The sequence below is a fragment of the Myotis daubentonii genome, chromosome 13, assembly GCF_963259705.1.
Source record: "Myotis daubentonii chromosome 13, mMyoDau2.1, whole genome shotgun sequence".
NCBI classification, from domain to species: domain Eukaryota; kingdom Metazoa; phylum Chordata; class Mammalia; order Chiroptera; family Vespertilionidae; genus Myotis; species Myotis daubentonii.
The window spans coordinates 23,986,563-23,997,772 of NC_081852.1; the positions used below are offsets into that span (position 1 = coordinate 23,986,563).

At 36.4% G+C, this 11,210-nt stretch overlaps 1 protein-coding gene across 2 annotated transcripts in view; it reads right to left on the reverse strand.

The window, feature by feature from the left end:
• MYPN (myopalladin) overlaps window positions 1-9,490 on the reverse strand; it is an 87,092-nt gene extending 77,602 nt beyond the window's left edge. Inside the window, exon 1 of one of the 2 annotated variants that reach the window (XM_059662559.1) lies at window positions 9,424-9,490. The gene's annotated coding sequence lies outside the window, so the exon portion shown is untranslated. Of the gene's footprint in view, window positions 1-5,386; window positions 5,702-9,423 lie in introns of those variants that run through there. The other variant, XM_059662558.1, reaches the window with a different exon arrangement.
• Window positions 9,491-11,210: the final 1,720 nt, after the last annotated feature.

Here is an 11,210-nt window from a genome sequence, read left to right on the forward strand (position 1 = left end):
CCCTTTCTAAACCAATGTGCCAACTGAACTGACCCTTATAGTTCTTAGTATAATACAAGATACCCTTCAGCAATAACCATTAGGAAACTCTGAACAACAACAACAAAAAAGAGTTTATTACTTACAGGCCCTGGAGCATGCACAATATGCCTGGGGCAACAGCGAGGTTGCAGGTAGAGAAAGAGAGGGAGCAGGAGTCTGGCGTTCTCCTTTTACTGGAGTCGAGGGTGGTAGCCTAGGTTTTCATGGGCTCACTATTTATTGGTGAATTTAAAACATAAAAACCAGCCCTGGCTGGTTTGGCTTAGTGGATAGAGCGCTGATCCAAGGAGTGAAAGGTCTCAGGTTCTATTCTGGCCAAGGGAACATACCTCAGTTGCAGTCTCAATGTCTGGCCCTGTTGGGGCAAATATGGGAGACAACCAGTCGATGTGTCTCTCTCACATCAATGTTTCTCTCTCTGTGTGTCTCCCCCTCTTCCACTCTCTCTGGAAATCAATGGAAAAATATCCTTGGATGAGAATTGAAAAATATTGAAAGAAACAGAGAAAGAAACAGAGAAAGAAAGAAAGAAAGAAAGAGAGAGAGAGAGAGAGAGAGAGAGAGAGAGAGAGAGAGAGAGAGAGAGAAAGAAAGAAAGAAAGAAAGAAAGAAAGAAAGAAAGAAAGAAAGAAAGAAAGAAAGAAAGAAAGAAAGAAAGAAAGAAAGAAGGAAAGAATCATGCCCTGGCTGGTGTGACTTAGTTGGCTGGGCGTCGTCTCATGCACCAAAAGGTTGCCAGTTCCATTCCTGGTCAGGGCCCCGGGCTGCATCCTCCATCCCCCATATGGGACATGCAAGAGGCAGCCAATTGATGTTTTGCTCTCACATCAATGTTTCTCACACACTCTCTCTTTCTTCCTCTCTCTCTAAAAATCAATTTAAAACATTTAATTTAAGGAAACATACATAAGAGCCAGAACTTAAGGCATAGGAAAAGGAAAAAAACAAGTAGCCCAAATGGTCAGTTATCAAAATCAACCAAGATTTCTAAAACAAAGGCACCTCACTGGGGCAAGGCAGCTTGGTTGTTTATTTAATCTTGAGACTGACAATGCATTTATTCTAGATAGCCTTAGTTTAAGTAGATGCCTGGGTAATCAGGCATTTGCATTACACACACATAACAAGTCAACTGTCAGGGCTCAGACTACATTACTCATGTTTGTGGTGATGCTTGTGTAAATAAACCTACCATGCTGCCAGTCTTATAAAAGTATAGCACATACAATTAATTAAAAGGCTAGAACATCCAGGTTTGTGATGGTCGCCTGATGAAATCACCTAATGATACCTTTCTCAGAGCATATGCTCGTTAAGCAGCAAATGACTGTATTTCTTTTTTTTTCTTTTTAATATATTTTATTGATTTTTTTACAGAGAGGAAGGGAGAGGGATAGAGAGTTAGAAACATCGATGAGAGAGAAACATTGATCAGGCGCCTCCTGCACACCTCCTACTGGGGATGTGCCTGCAACCAAGGTACATGCCTTGACCGGAATCGAACCTGGGACCTTTCAGTCCACAGGCCAATGCTCTATTCACTGAGCCAAACCAGTTAGGGCTGTATTTCTTAATACATGTTAACTCAGCACTACTCTTCATAGTTTTCTTTGGGAAAGCACTTTAGAAATGTAGAACACTATACAAATTTAAGGTAACTCTTTTCTGTTGATGTGTAATTATTTTGCCCAGGATGTTCCTTTTAAAATATATATATATAATTTACTGATTTCAGAGAGGAAGGGAGAGAGAGAGATGGAAACATCAATGATGAGAGAGAATCATTGATTGGCTGCCTCCTGCGCACACTGGGGATCGAGCCCGTAACCTGGGCTTGTGTCCTGACTGGGAATCGAACCATGAGGTTGACACTCAACCACTGAGCTACGCTGGCCAGGCAACTGCCAGAATGTTCTTTACAGGAAGAATGATTGACAAAATTAGACTTTGCTCCCTCTCTTTAATGCTGGTATTGACCAGTTTGTCTTGCCTTCTATACCCCAATATGTCAGACAAGAGAAGTATTTAAATGAGTTCTGGAGAAACTCCTGCTGGGCCAATAACCAAATCCCATTACATATAGACGAGTCCTGCAGAGTTGGGTACAGATCATCTTTTTAAAATTTGGCTGCAGATGGAATGCACTTGGAGGTAAATCCTTCTTCATCGTTACAAAGTCATCCCCTCACTCTGACAGTGAACATCCCCATCTTAGTTTTATTTCTAGTCTAATTTTGGTGTGAGTGGCATTAGTAAGTTAGTATATATTACATTACCAGAGTAAGAACTTGGGATATATGGAAATACGTCAAGTAACAATATGGAAGTAAGACCCATTCTTTTAATTCCTCTTTCAGTTTGAAAGAGGAAAAACAGCAGATAAAACAAATACAGACAAATGAAATGTGTCCTTTAGGAGAGAATGCTGAAATAAAGAGACAGCAGAGGTGACACATAGAATTAGTAGGAATCTGTTTAATTAAGGGAATACCTCAAGGGCAGGCATTTTAAATGTGAAAAGGTTTTTAGATAATAGGCCAAAGGTGTGCAGGCCACTCTCTTATACTGTTTTAATCAAATTGGTAAGTATAGGAAGTTGGCAAGAAAGTAAAGATTTCGTTTGAATGAGAGGAGGGAAGGTGGGTTACTATTAAACATACCAGTATGTTTTCATATACAGAAGAAGATAATCACATAGAGAACCACTAGTGTAAAGGATACTGAAGCCTAGAGCCCAAAGTTAGTATTTAATCTGAAATATAGCAAAGAAATCAGTAAAAGTAAATTCTACGACCCATAGAAAGGCTAATGGAAGGCAAGCAAGAAGACTTCAGGAATCTAGGACCCAAAAAGGGTTTGGTGGTAGTCACAAAAATGATAGGCATGGGAGGTTTTACACCGCTCTCAGGATCTCACTATTCATGATGGACTTAAGTTAATATACAGGAAATCCCAAATGAGGAAACTATTCAAACCCCATGAACACAAAGATTCATTTTAAATAAGAAAAAAATTAACATTTTTGTCCACTCAGTCTCTTAATATTTTTGTCATTTTGTGTGTGTGTGTGTGTGTGTGTGTGTGTGATGAAGGGTTTGAAAAAAAGAAATGCCCCCTCCCCCCCCCCCCAGCCCCCTTGACATAATACATGTGCTAGATTGGGAGAGGAGCAAGTGTCCCAAATAGGCTCCAGATCTCAGGATCTAGTTCTAGTTCAAGAACTTGGTGGGAAGGCTCTGTGGGCTCCTCCCACAGTGTGGAGTGTATTGTGATTCCAAGCAGAGGAATGTGTAGCTTGTCAAGGTGACTCTGATATACATGAGCTCTAAGGACTCTTTAGTGACTGCAGGTATAGTCATGCCAACTTTTGTGCCCATCAAAAATGTATCTGTTGAAAATATGCTCTCAAATTTCTAAACAGACCATTCCCTCTTTACTTGGATTGTTTTCTTGGGCAAAAATGCAATGTTCTAGTAGTTGTTAAAGCTCCTTGTCAACTATGAAGCACCATAAAAATTTAAGAAAGTACCTCCTTGGTGCTTGATTCTTCTTTATCTCTTAAGAGAGAGAATTCGTTAAAACCTTTTCACTTTTTTGTCTTGACAATAACACCATGAAACAAGCAATGCCTTTGTCACATCTCAATGTCAATGAAGGAAACTAATTATTCTGGGATTAGCAGTATTATTTGTCTTATACTTTCAGGTTAGTGAGCTGAGTTTATTACTCCTATTACATATAGGAATTAACTGTTGAAATTTTTAAGTTTAAAAATTTGTCACCTTTCATATATTAACCTTAGTTCATTAAAGACCTTTCACAATTAAACCTAATTTACCTGCTGTCCGATACCTTCAAACATAGATCTGAAAGAACTCTATGAATTCCAAAACCCTGTCTTGCATAAAAACTCATTCAGTTTCTTTTGTTTATGAATTGCAGTTCTGAGGCTATTCCAGGAAACACATTGTAATAGAAATATGTAACAGAGTCTATATTCAAAATTGATAAGTGGAACACTGGGGTTTTAACACATTGTTATGAGTTTCAATAGCATTAGCCATATTCTATAAGTGGGAATTAGGACAAACTTCCAGAATTTGGATAGTGTCCAGCTGTTTGTTTCATAGTCCATTATTATAAGATTCTGTAATGATTATAATTTTGTCTCTTGACAAAGTAAGTAGAGTACCCATATATTTCAGATTTCCTGGGATGCCCTTGATTTTAAATATTTTGCTTGTTGTTAAATCATGTGTCAGACAGTATATTTTAATTTTTGTTCTAAAATTTTTTATAGTTATAAGTAAATACATTCTCAATTTCCTAGAAAAGGATTATGGCTTTTCTGTGAACCTAAGAGTTATTATTAAGGAGAGACTAAAAAGGTATGACAACTTTTTATGTTAGAGCCTGCAGAATTCATTTAATCATTACCACTGTGAAAATAATTGAATCATAGTAATTTTTAGAGAAAGAAAACAGAATAGCTGTTTTATTCTTTCAAACTAATGCTAGCATTTTTAATAAGTATGAGTAAAAATACGTTGATACAGTAACAAAATTTCTTAGCATTGTTACTATAAAGTTCACTTTGGGGGAATACGAATTCAGATTAACCCATGTTCTCCTTTTCTTTGCTTATACAGTTTTTAAAATATAATGCAAGATGTGCATTTAATTACTGCTAATAGTGCAATGTACCGGGCCAAACATTTGCCACTAACTGTCAAGTGTCTTTCTGATGCAGCTGAAGAGAGAGAGAGAGAGAGAGAGAGAGAGAGAGAGAGAGAGAGAGAGAGAGAGAGAGAAGGAGAAAGAAAGAGCAATGTCCTTTGAGCAAAACTTTCTGCAGCTGTTGTGTACATTAATCCAGGGAGCAGATCTCCCGACTCTAAATATAGCAAGCATATCCTCTTACATGATAAAAAAAATATAAAATAAAAGTCTTTCACTATGGATAATATTATTTTATATTTTATTTCCAAAAAAAAAGGAAATAGGCATTGCATGTATATTCTCTATACAAACACCATTACTGTAATAAGTAAATGTGTGGAAAATTCCAATGATATATGCAGCATGTCGTGACTTCCTCTGTTGAGATTTTTTTCCTTAGTACCCACGTAGGCTCTGATCCCTGGGAATTTCATCAATCCCCTCCAAAATCTTTACATGTAGAGAACTTTATTTTGCACGTGATACTGTGTCCCATCATACATAATTATAAAGCTATCCTAGGTTTTAAACTGAATAACAGTATTTAGGCCTCGGAAATATCCCCTTTCCCATTATCAGTGCCCTGTTATCAAAACACACTTGAGAACTTAAATCTGAATATTACCTTTCTTTTTTTAGTTGACCCAGATGAGGATGTCCAACCCAGGCACTCCACTGTGATGACTGTTATCCAAGGAGAACGTTTAGATGAATGCACAGGAGAAAAAGAAAATTCTTCACGCTCTTGGAAATAGAAAGTAGCCGTCCATAGAGAGTGAGGAGTTAACCTTAGTTTCAGTGAAGATGGCTGTAAGAAGCTGGACAACCTGTCACCACCGGAGCCAGAGCATTTGTCAGCTCACAGGTCCCAAGTTATTTTGAGCTGTATAAACCATGTGCCTGTCAAACATTCCACCTGATTGGATAGGAGAAAACTGAGCAAAGGGATTCCACAGTGGGACAGCACCTATGGGTGGTGGTGGGGGTCAATCAATTTTTCTACCTATAGAATTTCTCTTATAGCTAGAGGCCCAATGTTCATTGATTTTTGTTTGAAATTAATACTAAGTTTATCATACCACATTCCATCTGTCAAAGAAAATGGCATTATTTTTAAATATATCGATATTTTTATTTTTTTAATTAATGGGAAATTGACTCTCATTTAATCACTGATACATTTTAGGAAATTGGGCTATGAAAATGAATGAAACAATATGAAGCTGCCGAGTTTTTGAGTGGTTTGTCCAAAAGCTCACCTTAACAAGTTTTAACTAACATTAACAATTGTTAAGTAGAGATCACAGAAAAGATGGAGAAGAAAAAAACAACAGGCTTAGAATAAACCCCGTAACAAATCAGTTTGAACTTACTTTTCAGAAAGAAAATAATCATGTACTATTTAAAAGTCAAAATTACTATTTAATATAATATTTTACAACTCCTATTCATGTGTAGTATCTGGAATAACTTTTTCATATATTATTCTATGCCAGACGTCTTCTTTCATAAGCATTCCCAATCCTTAAAAAAGAATCCTTAATCAAACCAACATTTGCTCAAAAACCTACTTTGTCAAAGTACAGGTTCTTTGATATTAATTTAGTACATTTTCAAAATATGAATTTGGAAAGAAAAAGTTAATCCTATGGATTAGTACAGATTAAGAGTGTAATAACATCATCATCAATCTTGGTAGAAGCCTGGGTTTTGAAAATTCAGAAAAATGCCATTGGTTTTTTTGTTTTGTTTTTTTTTAAAGGATCACTCTTAGATTTGGATAGCATGAAATAATTGGTTTAAATCTAGCTTTCTTAAATCACACAACTGCTTGTAGCATGCTTTTCATTAATTCATTCAACAAATATTTACCTAATGTCTACCATGTACCAGGTAGTAGATATAAAGCAGTGCAAAAAATATATCAAAATTCCTGACCTCATAGAAATTACTAAGAGAATTTTTATTCTTTTCAGTCATCCTGAAACTCTCTATAGGATATTGAATAGCTATAAAATTTATTTGTTTATTGTGATCACATCAGAGTTTTCACTACACCTTTTGTTATGGAGCTTTTTATTTATACAAGCAAAATGAAAAAAATTCAGGAAAACTTAAGTAATCTGGGTTAAAAACAAAACAAGAAGAGCTGAATTATATGGATAGGCATTTTCATTATCACAGTAATCCAGATCTTCACTGTACATGTTCATATGCTCTCTTAACTAATCCTGTGCTAATCCTAACCTCAAGACTACTTAATTGTGTTTCTGCATTTTCAATTTATGTAGATGTTCCAAATTTCTTTTTTTATTTAAAGAGAGGATCTTCTCCCACTATCCCACTCAGAACTTAAGGCATAATCAAGATAAACGCTACCAGGTCTTGGGTAGGAACATTGGAAAGTGGATCCTTCCTTCCTTCCTTCCTTCCTTCCTTCCTTCCTTCCTTCCTTCCTTCCTTCCTCCCTCCCTCCCTCCCTCCCTCCCTCCCTCCCTCCCTCCCTCCCTTCCTTTTTAAAATATATTTTTATAGATTTCAGAGAGGAAGGGAGAGGGAGAGAGAGAAACATCAATGATGAGAGATAATCATTGATTGGCTACCTCCTGCATGCCCCCTATTGGGGATCGAGCCCGAAACCCAGGCATGTGCTCTGACCGGAATCGAACCATGACCTCCTGGTTCATAGGTCAATGCTCAATCACTAAGCCACGCTGGCTGGCCTGGAACCTCTATTTCAGGTAGCAAATAAATATGCTACAAGTTGATTTTCCAAAGGAAAATGCTTACAAAAACCGTACGTAGGCACATTTCTACTTCCCTGCAAACTCTGCCATGATAAGCCTGGTACTCTACCTTTCACCCAGATACAGAATTTTGAGGAGACCCATACTGAAATATACAATAGAGTTGGTTGGGCAGTGGGATTAGGAATCAATAGGAACAACTTAAAAAGACTTAAAATGCATAAAAGTTACAGAAGAAAGAGCCAAAGAATTTCTGAATAGGAATAATATTTCTCTTCTCATAGTTATAACATTTCAGATGTAGATAGTGTACAAAGTTTTTGAGCTCTTTGAAAAAAAGATGGATATAAATATTTTTAACAAATAATACTCAGAAACTGTGGATACCTTGCTTACATCAAACTCATACTGTAGATTCTATATTTTAAAAATTAGTTTCTGCTCCCAGATAATGCAGTCACTATCCTGTGTATCCTCAGTACTAACCGTATAAACATTATACCAGACACTACTAGTTCAGGTTTTACCAGAGCTCATTAGCACAAAGAATAATTTTTAAACTTAAGAACAATCTAACATAGATAAAAACAAATTTTATAAGTGACAAACAAGCAAAAGGTTACATGTCTTAAGCCTTCCCCATAAAGTTAAGTAGCCCATCCAACACATGCGTTTATTATGGTTTGAACATGATCCTGTGCTTGCCTTCAGCTGTTTTCTTAATACAGTCACTCAGCTACAGAAACCATTCATTCACATTGGGATGATCCACAGAATGTCAAGGAATCTGGAAGACCTCTGACAGAGGAAGTCTACCTAGAGGATAAAGCATGCGAGAATTTCTGTGCTAGTGGATTCATTAAAAAAAATTGTATTTGCTCTCTTTCCATATTGCAATGGGTTATAATTCTTTAAAAGAAATTGCTCACATACACCAAAGTTTCAATATGTTTTGTTTAAAGTTTGTAGGTTTACAAGCTGGCCGATAGCTCAGTTGATTGGAGCATCGTCCAGTACACCAAAAGATTGCAGGTTTGATTCCAGGTCAGGGCACATACCTAGGTTTTGTGTTCAATCCTATTTGGAGCTCGATTGGGAGGCAGCCAGCCAATGGATGTTTCTTTCTCACATTAATATTGCTCTTTCTCTCTCTCCCCTTCCTCTCCTCTAAAATCAATTTTTAAAAATGTTAAAAATCAATAAAAAACATATCCTCAGGTGAGGATTAAAAAAACTTTGTAGATTTATATTGAGGTACCCCTCTCCAATATCAGATAAATAAAAAACAAAACCTCTATGTCTTATTTCAAAGAACAGAAGCATGTATATATATATATTTTTAACTTTTGTTAATGATAAAAACAGTCATACCAGAGACTAGTTTTTTACTATCCGAAAAGATGTATGTATGGTAGGTTATAAAGGGTCTTATGCAAACTCCATGGTACAATGTAATTGAAAAATACAATTAAATCCTTAAAAATATTATTTTTTATCTAAATGGTATTGAAAATGCTTGTCTAAAACTAAAACTAAAAACATTTTTAAAACATGAGTTCAAAACCTATTTACTTTTAAAAAATAAAAACATTTTTAAAAACTATAAACAGTGTGGCTCAGTTTGTGGGAGTATTGTCCCATACACCGAAAGATCTCAGGTTTGATTCCCAGTCAGGGCACATACCTAGGCTGTGGTTTCAGTCCCAGCTGGAGTGCGTACCAGAGGCAATCAATCGATGTTTCCCTCTCACATTGATGTTTCTCTCTCTTCTTCTCTCTCTCTCTCTCTCTCAATGCCCTCCACCCCCCGCCAAAAGATCCATAAACATATCCTTGGGTGAGGATTAAAAAAACAACAACTATAAACAGAATACCTATTTTCAAACATTATACTGGAAAATAAATGTTGGGTTACCTGTCTCAGAAGAAGCACCATTCCTACATCACTCAACGAGGATCATCCAAAGTCTAACTCTCACTGCCTAACTGGTGTCAGCCACAAAAGTAGCATGGAGAAATGTGATACTGCCCCTACAGAGTAATGAAGGGTATTTACAGGGTTCCGCGGCAGATCCAGGGACAGTCATTTAGAACAGATTGCTCTTTCAGATCAACTTTAATAACTCGAGTCTGCACGATGTTCTTAGCCTGAAGGGATGGTGGGGGTGGATAATGACTAAGGAAACAGACTTTCTGGATCTCTCTTTAGACTAGATGAGAATGGTAATAAGAATAACATTTTTTTAAAAAAGCATAAAGAGTGCACAAAATATCCACATATAGGTTGCAAATGTGTATACACCTTTTTTTTTATACAAAACTTAGAATACGGTAAATATATTTATCAAATTACCTATGGAAAACAACCAATTATTATAATATTAATGAGATAAAAACTTTACTATGTGGTTTCTATGAAAACCCAATAAGGTTTCTGTTACTTGTGGTTTTGATATGTAGCACATATCAAAGTTTACAATTTGTAGAAAGTATTATTTTCAAAAAGAAAATTTGTTCCCAGAATTTTTTTAAAAGAGCACCCTGTGATTACGATTATGTCACTGAAGAAATCCAGAACAATTAGTATTAAGTGTGTAGTCCTGAAGGTGTACAATTGATTCACACTTTTTACCACATTAATAAATGATTTTATTAACACACATGAATATATCATGTAGGTAGAATTGAGGTAACGTTCCTTAGCTATGTACCAGGCACTATATTAAGCTCTTTAGAGACATTGTGCTTTATTTTATGCATTCCTTCCACAATCTATGAAGTAGGTAATGTTATAATTCTAATTTTACAAATGAGAATCTGGGGCTTAGAAAGAAGTTAAAAATTTGCCCAAGGTCACACAACAACCAAGCGACTGAGCCAGGATTAAGTCCAAGGCTAACTCTAAACCTATGCTCTTAAACCACTACAAATATTTAAATGTTCACATTTTTAAGGTTTTTGTGGGGGGGAAAAGGAAGGGCAAAAATGAACGTAAACATACTCTCTCTTTTAGTAAGTATTTTAAAGGAATGCTATGGAGAATTACAAGTTTATAATTTTTCTGACTGAAAACCAACCTTGAAATTCTTTTGTATGACTAAACAAACAAATAGAAGAGCAAATAGAGAGGGAAAACACCAATGCTTTCCGATACACTCTAGCTGCAATATTTTAGCTGAGGACCAGAATTGATATGCATTAGGCATGAATGCTGAAGGGTAGGGCATTGGAGGGCAGTCGGAATGCTTTGACAGGCCTAGTTTTTGTCTCTTTCTATGATAGTCATTATGCAGAGACAGTTTAGGAGCTGTGTTGTTTCGAAAGTAAACGTAAATGCTTTGGTGTTATTACTCAGCACGTCAACACGGGTCAGTACAATTTTTGCAAGTTAGGGGTAGAAAAGTAACAGTTGGCATACTCTCTCTTCATAACCTTAGCACTAAATATCTTAAATACCAGTATGCCAGCCTCTGGGTGATTCCACTCAGATTCTATTTTTGGGCAGCACCGACATTTCAGAAAGCTGAAAACAAAGTTCACTGTTCTTAAGCATGACCCAAATAACCACACTAACATGAATAAAGTGAAGGAAGGGAAATGGGAATTAACATTTCCTCCGAGTATACTCTAAGCTCAGAGCAGCCTCCTCAGTGATCTCTTATTTACTATTCATAGCAACTCTGCAAGGTATTGTTAGCGGCA